The sequence below is a fragment of the Jatropha curcas genome, chromosome 8 (assembly GCF_041381405.1).
Source record: "Jatropha curcas cultivar XTBG-Jc1 chromosome 8, XTBG_Jcur_1.0, whole genome shotgun sequence".
In the NCBI taxonomy this organism is placed as follows: domain Eukaryota; kingdom Viridiplantae; phylum Streptophyta; class Magnoliopsida; order Malpighiales; family Euphorbiaceae; genus Jatropha; species Jatropha curcas.
In genome coordinates, this window is record NC_143158.1 from 10,157,665 (window position 1) to 10,173,341 (window position 15,677).

The 15,677-nt window shown below is 40.2% G+C and overlaps 1 non-coding gene across 1 annotated transcript; it reads right to left on the minus strand.

The window, feature by feature from the left end:
- Nucleotides 1–4,537: 4,537 nt before the first annotated feature.
- LOC149494182 (small nucleolar RNA R71) lies at nucleotides 4,538–4,644 on the minus strand. Its single transcript, XR_016322358.1, has one exon. It is a non-coding gene; the product is annotated as a small nucleolar RNA R71 (small nucleolar RNA).
- Between the last annotated feature and the right edge of the window lie 11,033 nt (nucleotides 4,645–15,677).

Here is a 15,677-nt window from a genome sequence, read left to right on the forward strand (position 1 = left end):
GGTGGTTTTTGAGGATGGAAAAAATTTAGCTAAAAATTTTTGAGCTAATTCATCCCACGTTGTAAAACTTCCAGCGGGACACGATTGTAACCATGATCTAGCTTTATCCCTAAGTGTGAATGGGAAAAGTCTTAATTTGATTGCATCTTCAGAGACACCGTTTTGTTTGAAAGTGTCACAAATTTCCAGAAAATTGGTGATGTGAGCATTAGGATCTTCACTAGGCAAACCCCCATATTGGATCGAGGTAGAGAGCATTTGGATAATTGCGGGTTTAATCTCAAAGTTATTAGCTTCTACCCTAGGTTTAGTAATACTTGAGGTTGTCCCATTCAGATTAGGTGTTGTATAATCCCTTAAGGTACGGACCGGATGTTGAAGTGGTGGCCCAACTATGTTTTCGTTTTCGTTGGCCATGTCTGCTTGTTGTTCGAGTTTTATTTCTTGTGTTTTTCTTGCAGCGTTGAGCCTTCGAAGAGTTCGTTCAATTTCTGGATCAAAGATTAGAGGTTCAGTCTTCCTTGATCTTCTTTGCATAAAACACCTGGAAACAGTACTTTAAAGAAAATTAAATAAAAAGATGTCTAAATTAACAATAGGGTAATTCGTATTGATATTGATATGCCAATCCCCGGCAACGGCGCCAAAAACTTGACAGCGTTTTTCGCAAGTATACGAAATCGCAACAAGTAATATAGAGTAAGAGAGTATCGTATCCACAGGGATTGTTTATCAATTACCAAAATTATGTTAACCTATTATTATTTAGACGATGATAAGAGAGATTTGCTATAAAGTAAATAAAATTTAAAGTAAAAATAGAAGAGATCAAACACAAAATTCAGGTGAAAAGAAATAAGAGGATTAAGCTACTAGGGAGATTGATTTCACTTAATTCTATCCAGCTTATCTTATTAGTTCATTAATCAACTTTAATTGTTCAAGTAGGAGAAACAACCCTAAAGTTACTAACAAGCTCTCCCGATTTATTGTTAGCTATTCTAATCCAGTTTAATTACCTATCTTTAATAGTGAAATTAAACATAAATCAGATCATTAGGTTTTATGGTTGTTTTGTGAGTTCACAACTTAATAATTTATTAACTTATGAAAACCCCTCTTGAGTCAAACCATATAGCTTCCGCATCAAGTTATTATTCTCAAGTAAATTATTATCTTTTTCATATCAATAACCCTTCTCCCAAATGTGATTATTGAAATAATTCAATCCAGGGGAAATTTTCTGCCTGGAAGCCTTAAGCACAATAATAAGTTATAACAAGAACAAAGAAAAATAAATCTAATATTATAAACTGGAATCGAATTAAATTACATCAAATCCCTAGTATAAGAGTTTAGCTAGACATAGTAATTAAATTACACTCAATCATACTTGTATCATTCATCATATTTAAAGACAATAATAAAGAAAGAAACAAGATGAAGAGTTTAGAATAAAAACTGTATCACAACTATGTTGATGGCTTCCTTGAATCTTGGCACAATTAATTGATGCTTGAAATCTTTGAGAGAGAGAATTATGAAAAGAAATTGCATAAAAAATGAGATCCCCTGTTATGAGAAGTTCCTCTCTTTATATAGAGTTCCTGAAGGCAAGTCTGACTCCTTTTAAGAAATAGAATCCTTATTTAGTGCAAAATCCTTTATAGGAGATCATGACTGTTTAGACTCCTGATTTCTTCTTGATTAGGACTCCTTTTTCTCCAAGAATAGGTCCAGGTCTTGTTTAGTGTGTTTAGGAAACTCCCTGAAGTCGACCCATGTGAGAAAAAACTTGATTTGCGTATTAAATTCACGCTGGTTCCGCCTGCACAGCACGGGCGTGCTTTATGGCACGGGCTGGGTGTGATTTAGTCTGGAAGTCTGGCTAGTGAAGCACGGGGCGTGCTAGGTAGCACGGGCTAGTGAAGCACTGATGCACGGGCGGGCTACCAAGCACAGGCACGGCGTGCTTTCTTCTGGAAGTCTGCCTAGGATTGCTAGGATTGCTAAGATTGACACGCCCCGGTCCCATTGTAGCACGGCCGTGCCTTTTGACACCCCCTGGCCGTGCTTTCTTCTGTCTCTCCTTTGGTTTCCTTGGCTTCTAGCACGGTTGTGCCTTTGAGCACGGCCTGGGCATGCTAGAGGCTAAGTGCCTTGTATTATAAAGATCTTTTCTGCGCCAAATTCCTACAATTTTCTCTTAGATCAAGCGGATTAAAGATCAAGGAAGCTTTTGAACACAATTATACTAGAAGTGATTTAAAATCAAATTAAAGTAATAAAACTTACTAAAATTCTAATAAAAACTATATTAAAAACACTATAAAATTAACACTTATCATGACGCAACTCTAATGCAGATCAGTCACCTCAAATTGGTTTAAATCAATCCTTGGGTTTAAAGACTTCCAGACAACCATGATCCCTCATTCCGCGTCCTTATATCCTCATCGGGTTAGGCGGGGGCATAAAGACACGCGTCAACAGTGCTTGCCTAGCACACCCATGACAAAATCTATCTTGGAAGGACAGAGATAAGCACGCCCTACCCGTGCTAATGCGCACGCCCATGCCACAAAGGCTCTTCTGGAGCGTGTTGCATAGCACGGCCCGTGCCCAATCAACCAGAGTTCCATACCTGAGCACGCCCAAGCCGTGCATCATAGCACGCCCGTGCTTCGAAGGCAGAACTGGCATGAACTAAAAATGCAAATCAATCCGTTTCTCACATAGGCCCGCCTCGAAATGTTTCCTAAATGTACTAAACAAGATCTAGACCTATTTTGGAAGAGAAAGGAGTCCTACCTAAGAAGAAATCCGAGGCCTAAACAGTCATGATCTCCTATAGAAGATTTTGTACTTAATAAAGATTCTATTTCCTAAATGGAGTCAGATTTGCCTTCAGGAGCTCTATATAAAGAGGGGAGCTTTTCATTAATGGACATCTCATTTTTAAGTTGTTTTCTGCATAGTTCTCTCTCTCTCAAGGGTCTCAAGCATCAAGATTTGTGCCAAGATTCAAGGAAGCCATCCACATAGCTGTTACCTAGTTTTTATCTCTAAACTCTTAATCTTGTTTTTCTTTTCATTGTTTATTACTGATTATGAAGATTGATTCAAGTATTACTGAGTTTTATTTAATTACTATGTTTAGCTAAACTCTTATACTAGGAATTTGATGTAACTTAATTCGATTCTAGTTTATAATATTAGATTTGTTTTTCATTGTTCTTGTTATAATTTATTATTGAGCTTAAAGCTTCCAGGTAGAATTTTTCCCCTGGATTGAACTATTTCATTAATCACTATCGGGAGAAGGGTTTTTGATATGAAAAAGATAATAAATTACTTGAGAATAATAACTTGATGCGGAAGCTATATGGTTTGACTCAAGGGGGTTTTCATAAGTTAATGACCTTAAGTTATGAATTCACAAAACAATCACAAAGCTCAATGATTTAATTTATATTTGATTGCGCTATTGGAAGATAGGCAATTAGACTAGATTAGAATAGCTAACAATACATCGGGAAAGCTTGTTAGTGATTTCAGAGTTGTTTCTCCTACTTGAACAATTAAAATTGATTAATAAACTAATAAAATAAATTGGATAGAATTAAGTGAAATCAAATTCCCTAGTAGTTTAAATCTCTGATTTCTTTTCACCTAAATTTTGTTGCTTGATCTCTTTCTGTTTTTATTTTCAAATTTAATTTCCTTATAACAAATCTCTCCTATTGTCGTTTAAATAATAATAGGTTAACATAATTTTGGTACTTGATATACAATCCCTGTGGATACGATACTCTTTCACTCTATATTACTTGTTGCGATTTCGTACACTTGCGAAAATCATTGTCAAGTTTTTGGCGCCATTACCGGGGATTGGAGTTATCAATATCAATACGAATTACCCTATTGTTAATTTAGACATTCTTTTATTTTTATTTAAATTTTTCTTTAAGAATTATTTCAGGTGTTTATGCAAAGAAGATCAAGAAGGACTGAACCTCTAGTCTTTGATCCAGAAATTGAAAGAACTTATCGTAGGAACAATGCTATAAGAAGAGCACGTGAATTAGAACCCGAACAACAAGCAGACATGGCCAAGGAAAACGAAAACGAAAATGGAAACTTAATTGGACCTCCACTTCAACATCCGGTCCGCACCTTGCGAGACTACACAACACCAAATCTTAATGGGACAACCTCAAGCATTACAACACCTAGGGTGGAAGCTAATAATTTTGAAATCAAACCCGCAATTATCCAAATGCTTTCCACCTCAATCCAATATGGGGGCTTGCCTAGTGAAGATCCTAATGCCCATATCACAAATTTCCTGGAAATTTGTGATACTTTGAAACAGAATGGTGTTTTCGAAGATGCAATCAAACTGAGACTTTTCCCTTTCACTCTTAGGGATAAAGCAAGATCCTGGTTACAGTCATGTCCCGTTGGAAGTTTCACAACATGGGAAGAATTAGCTCAAAAGTTCTTAGCAAAATTCTTTCCATCATCAAAAACCACAAAACTGCGCAATGAGATAATGACATTTGCTCATCATGATCAAGAGAGCTTGTATAAAGCTTGGGAAAGATTCAAAGACTTGTTGAGAAAGTGCCCACATCACAGTTTACCTAAATGGTTACAGGTACAAACTTTTTATAATGCGTTATCCCCTAACATTAAAATCACCTTAGATGCAGCTGCAGGTGGATCTTTTGAGAAAAAGGGAATTGATGAAGCATATGAGTTAATAGAGGAGATGGCAAGCAACAGCCATTACCAAAACAATTCTGAAAGAAAGAGAACTGCAGGAGTCTATGAAATAGACGCCATTACAGCACTTAATGCCAAGGTAGATAACATGGTAAGAAAACTGGACATGTTAACTACTAATCCTGTGAATTCTATTATGCAAGTTTGTGATAGGTGCAATGGACAACATGGAATTGGAGAATGCATGATGGACTCCTTGAATCCACAAACCTTGGAGCAAGTAAACTATGTGGTGAACCAAGGAAGGAAGAATTACCCTTACTCCAACTCATATGATAATAGATTGAGGAACCATCTCAATCTGTCCTATGGGAACCCTAACAATGCCTTGAACGCACCACCAGGTTTCCTTCCTCAAGAGAAGAAATCTCATGATGATCTCCTCACTGGCCTTTCTAAATCGCATATGGATTTCATGAACGAAACTAGAGAAAACCATAAAATCCAACAGGTTGCGATAAGAAATTTGGAGATTCAGCTAGGACAATTTGCAAACATGATGGCATCACGACCTCAAGGTATGTTACCTAGCAACACTGAAAAGAATCCTAAAGAATAGGTGCAGGCCATCACTTTGAGAAGCGACAAATAATTAGAAGAACCACTAAAGGAAGAAAAGAAAGTGGAAGAACAGAAAAAAATTCCCATCATTAACCTAGAAGAACAAGAAAAGGTAAAACCTTATGTTCCACCTGTCCCCTTCCCACAAAGGCTAAAGAAAGCACAAGATGACAAGAGCTTCCTCAAGTTTCTGGATGTTGTGAACCCCAACCCCAAAATATCAAAGCATAATAAATGCATGTGACTAGGGAAGAAATGCACGTGATGTGTGTGAGTCGCCACCTTGTTTAATTATTTTAGGGTAAACTAGGAAAAAACCCTAAGTGACTCCATTTTTAATTAACCTAGTTACTAGATTAAATATCCCAATGATTAAGGCACAATCTACGAACCCGAGATGGATCCCGAGACTATGTCATGCTGATGAACTAACCGATGAATGAATGCTTTGCAAGGTGAATGATGGATTAATGAAATGTTTGAGTGATTTCGACTTGCCATCCGGGGTGAAATCCCGAACGTGCCTACGTACTTCCGTTTGAATGGAAGATCAAAGTCAACGTAGTTCGATAGGCCTTCTTTGAAGGGCTTTGAATGGGTATGCTTAATGCATGAGTGTATGTATGCTTTGTGCATTTTTTGTTTAGGCATTTTGCCAAAGAGTTTGATTTTTAGGCATTTGATGCCAAAAAGTGTTGATTTTAATGACTTTAAGCCCAAAAGATTGATTTAGGAAATTGTTGCCAGAAATGATTAATTTTTAGGCGATTGTCGTAAAAATGATTGATTTTAAGGCTTTTAGCCGAAAAGAGTGATTTAGGCAATTGATTGCCAAAATGAAGTTGGTTGGGCGATTGTCGCCAAAATGATTGATTTTTCGGTTTTAAAACCCAAAGATTGATTGAGTTTTAAGGCATTTTGCCAAAACTTTGATTTAACTGTAGGCAATTTGTTGCCAAAACATGATTGATTAAGGCTTTTAGCCACAATTATTGATTAATTGGACTTAAGCTGAAAATTGTTCGAAATAAAGGCAATCATACCATAGCCATTGAATGACTAGATATTTTAAGCCAATATTGTCGGATTTAAACTTTGATACCACGATTATTAATTAACCGGGCATTTAGCTTAATCATATTTTAATTGATGCAATTTACATGCCTATATGATGGTATGAATGCATTTATGCAGTTGTAGAATTTTTAGGAGTAGAAAAGAAGCATGCATGAAGTGCTAAAATTAAATAGGTAAAGTTTGACTTACGTACCTGATTTAATCGTTGACCGCTTCTTAACTCCAGGTTAAGCTCCTCGTTAAGGGAATTAATTTTAGTTTAATTTTAAGTGACCAAGTATCACAAAAATAAAGTAAAACTAAAATTAAAAATGCAAGAAAGCAGTAAAGAATTGCAAAGAGCGTAGGGAGAAGGAGCGTCCGTCAACACAGACTGTGTCTCAAAACGGAGCCCCAGAGCCATCTTTTATAGGAAAAGAGTGACCCCAGGCGCCCCTGTCCGCCTTCAAGGGCGGGCGTGCCCGCCTGGGCTGGGCGGGCGTGTCCGCCCAAGCTGGGCGGACATGCCCGCCTGGGCTGGGCGGGCGTGCCCGCCCTAGCTTAGGCGGGCGTGCCCGCCCAGATTGGGCGGGCGGGCGGGCACGCCCGCCTGGCTTGGGCGGGTATGCCCGCCCATGTTGGGCGGTCGTGCCCGCCCATGCTGGGCGGGCCTGCCCGCCTAGCTTAGGCGGGCATGTGTGCCTTCTTTCTTTTTCTTAATTTCGTTCCGGAGGCTTTTCCGGGAGTTCCGGACCTCCAAAAAATATTCCGAGACCAGTTCCATGATCCTCGTAATTTTTCGGACATTTCAAATACCATATTGGCACCCTTCCGGCGAACTTTTTGAATGACCTCCGGTCTGACCGGACTGTTTGCAGTCCGAAAAAAGTGGCTCTTTGAGCCTCAAAATTTGAGTATTCACAGATGTATTCAAAAAGCTTCAAATCAATATTCCGTTTGCTGAAGCTCTTGCTCAAATGCCTAGCTATAGAATTTATCCTGAGCAAGAAATAAAAAATCGATGATCAAGGAACGGTAATGTTAACTGAGGAGTGCAGTGCAATAATCCAAAACAAATTGCCTCCAAAGTTAAAAGATCTAGGAAGTTTTTCTATCCCTTGCAATATTGGTAATCTTGATTTTGAAAAGGCTTTGGCAGATTTAGGTGCTAGCATTAATCTTATGTCCTATGAAGTTTTTAAGATGCTAGGTATGGGAGAGCTCAAACCAACAAGGATGTCTCTACAATTAGCGGATCGATCAATCAAATATCCAAGAGGAATTGTAGAAGATGTGCTTGTAAAGGTAGGTACATTCATCTTTCCTGTTGATTTTGTTATTCTTGACATTGATGAAGACAGGGAAGGATCTTTAATCCTTGGAAGACCTTTTCTTGCAACTGTAAGAGCATTAATTGATGTCTATGAAGGTAAGTTAACTCTAAGGGTTGGACAGGAAGAAATTGTCTTTAATGTTCTTAAATCTTGTAAACTTCCTATGGACTATGGAGATTGTTTTCGAATTGATGTTGTTGATGAATGTGTGGAAAACACTTTGCATATTGAAAATAACATTAATGAATCAAGCATCATGAATGAGAAAGAAAGTGAACCTTCAAAGCAAGAACTAAAACAACTCCCACCTCATTTAAAACATGCATTCTTAGGTGAGAATCATTCTTTTCCTGTTATTATTTCTTCTCACCTAACACTTGATCAAGAGGAAAGGTTGTTGTAGGTTCTTCGAAAGCATAAGAAGGCACTAGGATGGTCAATTTCAGATCTACAAGGAATAAGCCCGAGTATATGTATGCATAAAATCCTGATGGAAGAAGATTGCAAACCTTCAATCGAGCATCAAAGGCGATTGAATCCAAACTGTGAACCCCTCCCCCAAAAATATAAGGCATATGAATGCATATGACTAAGGGCAGAAATGCACGTGAATATGTGAGTCGCCACCTTATTTAATTATTTTAGGGTAAACTAGGAAAAAACCCTAAGTTGACTCCAATTTTAATTAACCTAATTACTAGATTAATTATCCCAATGTTTAAGGCATAATCTTCGAACCCGAGGTGGATCCCGAGACCATGTCATGTTGATGAACTAACCGAAGAATGAAATGCTTTGCAGGGTAAATGATGTAATTGGACCAATGAAATGCTTAAGTGATTTCGACTTGCCGCTCGGGGTTAAATCCCAAATGTGCCTACGTACTTCCGTTTGAATGGAAGATCAAAGTCGACGTAGTTCGATAGGCCTTTTTTAAAGGGCTTTGAATGGGTATGCTTAATGCATGAGTGTGTATATGCTTTGTCCATTTTGTTTAGGCATTTTGCCAAAGAGTTGATTGATTTGATGTTTTAGGCATTTGTTGCCAAAAGTGTTGATTTAAGGCTTTTAGCCAAAAAGATTGATTTAGGCAATTGTTGCCAAAAGTTGATGTGATTTAGGCGATTGTCGCCAAAATTAATTATTTTAAGGCTTTTAGCCAAAATGAGTTGATTTAGGCAATTTGTTTGCCAAAAAGTGTTGATTGGGCGATTGTTGCCAAAGATGAGCAATTTAAGGCAATTTATTTGCCTAAGAGTGATTATTTGAAGGCCTTTAGCCAAAATTTCGATTTAAGCGATTTGTCGCTAAAAATGGTTGATCTTGCTTATAGGCAATTTTGTTTGCCAAAAGAGATCAATTGAATTGCAATGTAGGCAATTTATTGCCAAAAAACGTGTTTAATTAAGGCCATTTAGCCACAATTATTGATTAATTGGACTTAAGCCGGACTGTTCGAAATGAAGGCGATTATACAATAGCTATTAATTAACCAGGCTTTAGCCAATATTGTCGGAATTTGGCATGAATACCACGATTATTGATTAACCGGGCATTTTAGCCTAAACTTATTTACTTAAGGCAGTTTGCTGCCAAAATGATTATGGTGGTGTGAATGCAGTTGTAGAATTAGGAGTAGAAGAGAAATATGCATGAAATGCTGAAATTAAATATACAGGGTTTAGTTATTACCTGAGTTAATCGGCGGCCGCTTCTTAGCTTCAGCTTGAAAACTCCGGATTAAGCTCCCCGTTAGGGGAATATTAATTAAAATTAATTCGATTTTAAGTGACCAAGTATCACAACAGCAAAATAAAAGCCTATACTAAATGCAGAAAAGCAGTAAAAGAATCGCAAGGAGCGTAGGGGAGAAGGAGCGTCCGTTAACACAGACTGAGTGAGTAAAAAAGTCGCACCAGAGCTGTATTTATAGGAAAAACCAGGGCCAGCGAGCACCACCGCCGTGGCCGGCAGACTTGCTAGTCTTTTGTTCCAAAGGCTTTTTCGGGAGTTCTGTACCTCCAAAAAATATTCCGGGATCAGTTCTGCGATCCTCGCAATTTTTCGGACGTTTCAAGTACCATATTGGCATACTTTCGGTGAACTTTCCGAACGGCCTCCGGTCCGACCGGACTGTTTGCAGTCGGGAAAATAGGCTTTTTGAGCCTCAAAATTTGAGTATTCACAGTTGCCCCCCTCCGGCAACCATAAAAATGATTTATGGGCGTCGGTGGTTGTCTGAAAAACAAATTTTGAGGGCGAAAATCGGACGCATCCAGAAGACCCGCCTTTTGGCTATTTCCTTGATTTTTTTCATTTTTTTCGATTTTTTTTTGGGCCTTAGGGGCCAAAATGTGAACTTTTGGGCCTTTGTGGCCAAATGGGGAATTTTTGGGCCTTAGGGGCCAAAATGTGAACTTTTGGGCCTCTGTGGCCAAATTGGGAATTTTTGGGCCCTTGGGGCCAAATTGGGGAATTTTTGGGCCTTTGGGGCCAAGATGTGAACTTCTGGGCCTTTGGGGCCAAATTGGGGAATTTTTGGGCCTTAGGGGCCAAGATGTGAACTTTTGGGCTTTAGGGGCCAAAATGTGAACTTTTTTTGGGCCTTTGGGGCCAAATTGGAAATTTTTGGGCCTTAGGGGCCAAAATGTGAATTTTTGGGCCTTTGGGGCCAAATTGGGAATTTTTGGGCTTTCGGGGCCAAATGTGAATTTTTGGGCCTTTATGGCCAAATTGTGAATTTTTGGGCCTTTGGGGCCAAATTGGAAATTTTTGGGCCTTAGGGGCCAAAATGTGAACTTCTAGGCCTTCGTGGCCAAATTGTGAATTTTTTTTATGTTTCTGCACTTACTGTTTTATTAGCATGCACAATTGGACTAAGAATCTCTCCAAGGTAGAAAAGATCAATTTGGGGAGGTACGGTTGTTTGAAAGTCTATTCCAGTTCAGCCGGCCATAGGCTAGGGCCATGGTTGTGGATGACCAGAAGGTAATTCTGCTACCACTGATTGATGAATTTTCAGAGACTCGACTAGATGACCCAGACCGGATGAGGCTAAGAATGCGGGCCTTGGTTTTTTGCTTATTAGCTGGTTTCTTGTTCAACAAGGACCCAGGCTTTGGGGATTATCAGGAGCCTTGACAGAGACTATCAGGAGCCTTGACAGAGCTGCTTTAGGCTTCGATGACTGGACGGTCTCTCCGATTATTCTCTAGGTATTTCCCCTTTTCCTCTTCCTTTTTTCTTCTTTCTTTTGGTTCGTTCCTTTGTAATAGAAAGGATCCATTACTCAGGTTTGGTTAGAGGACCACCTCCAAGTGGTTGCTGCTCCTACTTTCTTGCCTTACAAACCCTCTCAGTATCGTATGCGGAGGATCCTGATCACTCATCCGTTTACTGATGCATGGACCTCATGGCTGATTGAGCTGGGTCCAAATGAGGTACTGTGGTACATTTCCTGGTATGACATCACCCGTTTTATCCAGGTTAGCTCTCACCATACTCGGGTTTACCTTTTAGGCCTTACACACTGTACTTGGTACTGCGCTTCGCGCGTTTTGAGGCAGATGGGGATAGATCAGACTGTCCCAATTGTAGATGGCACTTCAGCTGATTCAGCCATCACCCCGGGTGTTACTCGAGCTGTCCTGAGGACTTGGGTTAGAGACCATCACATGGTTAGGCCTTTACCTAATCCTGCCGGTGTCCAGACTTCTCCTGAGTATCGGACCTGGTTCGTTGCCGTTGTCTGGCCGGTTGAAAGGCCAAGGAGGAATGCACTGCTGAGTGCACTTGAAGGTTGGGCTCAGGCTGACGCTGATAATGAGATTGGGACTGATGAGGAGATTGTGTTGGCTCCTCGGACAGGCGAGGTTGGAGGGAGTTCAACGGCTAGGGATGACTCGGAGGATGTTGCCCCATGGAGGCGACGAGACACCTAGACTCTTATAGGCTTTTGGACTTTTGTTGTTTTTCCCTTATTTTGACTTTTTTGTCTGGGACTTTGACTTTGGATTTTGGATGCATGTTTTGTTGTTTTTTTTTTCGGACTTGGACTTAGACTTCATTATTTATTTATTTTGGACTCTATTGCTGTCTGCTTGACTTCGGACTGTTTGACTTTATTGCTTTAATTGGAAATGTCATTTGACTTTTAAGCTTTCCAGCATTTTCCAACTTTATTTATTCAAGCTCTAATTTTTACCTAAGCCGCCCTTTCGGGTTTTCAACTTAGCGAGCTACCCATTTTTGCCTGAGCCGCCCTTTTCGGGTTTTCAACTTAGCGGGCCCCGACGTTTACCTAAGCCGCCCTTTCGGGTTTTCGACTTAGCGGGTTTTTCTTTTTTTTTTTCACTTTTTTCTTTTTTTTCTTTTCTTTCCTCTTTTTTTTTTTATTTGGCAAAGAAGAATGAATTATGAAATGATTTTTTTTTCATTAATGTTTAGACCGCGCCCAAAGAGGGCTGCCTACATATCTCCGATACACAATTTCTTTTTTCCGAGGAGAATCAGGTCTAATGTAGCTCTTTTTACATTATGCAATGCTTATTATTACGCATAATATCTTTTTAACTGATCTAAATTACATGGATTCGTGAACTCCAAACCATCTAAATCAGTCAAAATGACGGCTCCGCCGGATAGTATTCTCTTTAGAATGTAGGGCCCAGCCCAATGAGGGCGGAACTTCCCACGTGGGTCTATGAGTGGTTGTCTAATTTCCTTCAAGACCAAACAACCTTCTTCCAATTTTCGGTCTTTGACCTTCTTATTAAAATGCCGTGCCATTCTTCTCTGATAAACTTGAGTTTGGTGGATCGCTTGCAATCGTTTTTGTCCATACCCAAGAGTTGCAAATGATAATTCTTAGCCCAATCTGCTTCGTTGATCTGGCTTTCCCGGATAATCCTCGCCGACTGAACTTCCAGCTCAATAGGCAACACTGCTTCCATACCATACACTAAGGAATACGGGGTTGCCCCAGTAGGCGTTCTGATTGAAGTCCTGTATCCCCATAAGGCATTCGGTAACTGTTCATGCCAAGCTTTATGCTTTTGAACTGTCTTTTGTAAAATGACCTTTATAGCCTTATTTACAGCCTCTACAGCCCTATTTGTTTGTGGCCAATAGGGTTAAGACTTGTGATGCTGAATCTTCTTTTGTTTCAGCAGGTCAAAAAATTCACTTTGAAAGTGGGACCCATTATCAGTAATGATCTCGAATGGCGTTCCGTACCGACAAAGGATGTTAATACGAACGAACTGTGCTGCCTTCTTGGCATTCAAGACCGAATAGGAGGCTGCCTCAATCCACTTAGTGAAATAATCAACAGCGACCAGGATAAATTGATGACCATTGGAAGCCTTTGGGTGGATTTTTCCGATCACGTCTATGCCCCATGTTGCGAAGGGCCAAGGTGAAGCAATGGGATTCAAATTGACCGGAGGCTGTCTTTGCAGCTTAGCAAAAATTTGACACTCATGGCACTTCTGCGCGTGCCTCACGCAATCTGCATTCACGGTCGACCAGTAATAACCCAGGTTCACGATTTTCCGAGCCAAGGCTATCCCGTGCATGTGTGGACCAGACTCCCCATTATGTAAGGAATCCATGATGGTTTGAGCTTCTCCCTCATCAACGCACCTTAGGTGCACGCCATTCCAACTTCTTTTATACAGTACTCCCCCAGTAAGAAAATATCCGGATGCTAATTGTCTCAATGTCCGTTGATCAGTCTTGGTGGATCCCTTCGGGTAGGCTTCATTCTGAAGATAATTCTGTATATCCCAATACCAGGGCTTGTCATCCACCAAATTCATGATATGTGCTGACTGTTTTTGTAGCCGAACTGTCAGAGGTCGAATGACTTGGTCTCCCCCTATATTAACCATGGAGGCCAAAGTAGCCAGAGCATCAGCAAACTGATTTTTGGCTCGCGGCAAGTAGTGGAAGGATAAATCCTCAAATTGCTGAGCCAATTCGTCCAAGCATTGTAGGTAAGGAACCAAACGCTCTTCCTTAATTTTCCATTTTCTCAAAGCTTGGGAGACTATTAAATTGGAATCCCCGAAAACCTTGAGGACCTTTATTTCCTTTTCCAGGGCTGCTTCTAACCCCTTTATGCAAGCTTCATACTCGGCTTCATTGTTGGTGCAGTCAAAATCTAATTTGACTGCGATTGGGACGTATTCTCCACATGGAGTTTTGAATACGACTCCAACCCCATTTACTTGGTAGTTTGAAGCTCCATCGAAGTACATTTCCCAGACTTCACTTTCCAAGCTCAACAAGTCTTCATCAAGAAATTCTACCTCCGGCATTTGGTCTTCGACCTGTAATTCCACTAATTGATCAGCCAAGGCTCCGCCTTTCACTACCTTCCGTTGTACAAATTTTAAATCATAGGCTGCGAGCACTGACACCCACTTAGCCATCTTACTGTCAAGAACCGGCCTTTCCACAATGAATTTCAAGGGGTTCGATTCAGAAATAACGTATGTGGTGTAGGACGAGAGGTAGTGCTGCAGCTTTGTACAAGCCCAAACTAGAGCCAGACACAACTTCTCTATCTTATTGTATTTTAGCTCGTAGTCTAGCATCCTTTTGCTGAGGTAATACACGGCATTTTCTACCCTTGTATCTTCTGCTTGTTGAGCTAGCATTGCACCCATCGCTTCTTCTGTCACTGATAGGTACAATAGCAAAGGTTTTCCTAGCCTTAGTGGCTGTAAAACTGGCGGGGATAATAGATATTGTTTGACTTGGTCGAAAGCTTTCTGACAATCCTCATTACATTTAACGGATACCCCTTTCCTGAGTAATTTGAAGATCGGACCACAAGTATCGGCCAATTGATTGATGAACCGGCTGATGTACTGTAGCCTTCCCAGGAAACCCCGAACTTCCTTTTCCGTCTTCGGTGCTGGCATTTCCAAAATGGCTTTGGCTTTTGAAGGGTCAATCTCTATGCCCTTCCGACTGACCATATGCCCCAGAAATACGCTGGATGTAGCTCCAAACAGACATTTTGCCGGGTTGAGCTTTAAATTGTACTTTCGAAGTCTAAGGAAGAACTTCTCAAGTGCTGTTGTATGTTCTTCAGCTGTTTTTGATTTAACAACCATATCGTCCACATACACTTCTACTTCTTTGTGAATCATGTCATGGAAGATGGTCGTTGCCATTCTTTGATAGGTCCCCCCGGCATTTTTGAGCCCAAAAGGCATTACCCTGTAGCAGTAGGTTCCCCACTCTGTGATGAATGCCGTTTTCTCTTTGTCTGGCAAATGCATCATTATTTGATTGTATCCGATAGCAAGATCGGTTAAGGAGACCATCTCGTGTCTAGCCATTCGGTCCACCAATAAGTCAATATGCAGCAGGGGGAAGTTGTCCTTCGGACACGCTTTATTCAAATCCCGGTAATCCACACACATTCTGACTTTACCATCTTTCTTCGGCACCGGCACAGTATTCGCTAACCATGTCGGGTAGGCAATGGGTTCTATGAACTTATTCTCCAATTGCTTGGCTACTTCCTCCTTGATTTTCAAGGACCATTCTGCTTTCAGCCTTCTTAGCTTCTGTTTTACTGGCTTAGCTTCGGGGTATACTGGAATCTTATGCACCGCTATTGCCGGGCCAATTCCCGTGATGTCACTTGCCTTCCACATGAAGCAATCGGCAAACTTCTTCAAGCATTCAATGACCTGTTCCCTGTTTACACAGTCAGATGCAATGTATGTATGTTCATTTTCTTCTTTGCCAATTATTATTTTTTCTTTTTCATTTTTCATTTCATTTATTTCTTTTTCATTATTTTTGCTTGGAAATGCTTGGAAAGATAGACACGAGGGGTAGCCAATAATTTGCAAGCTCTTATTGATTAGGACGGAATCGTCCTCAAAAATTACATCAAACTTGAAGTCTGGATTTTCT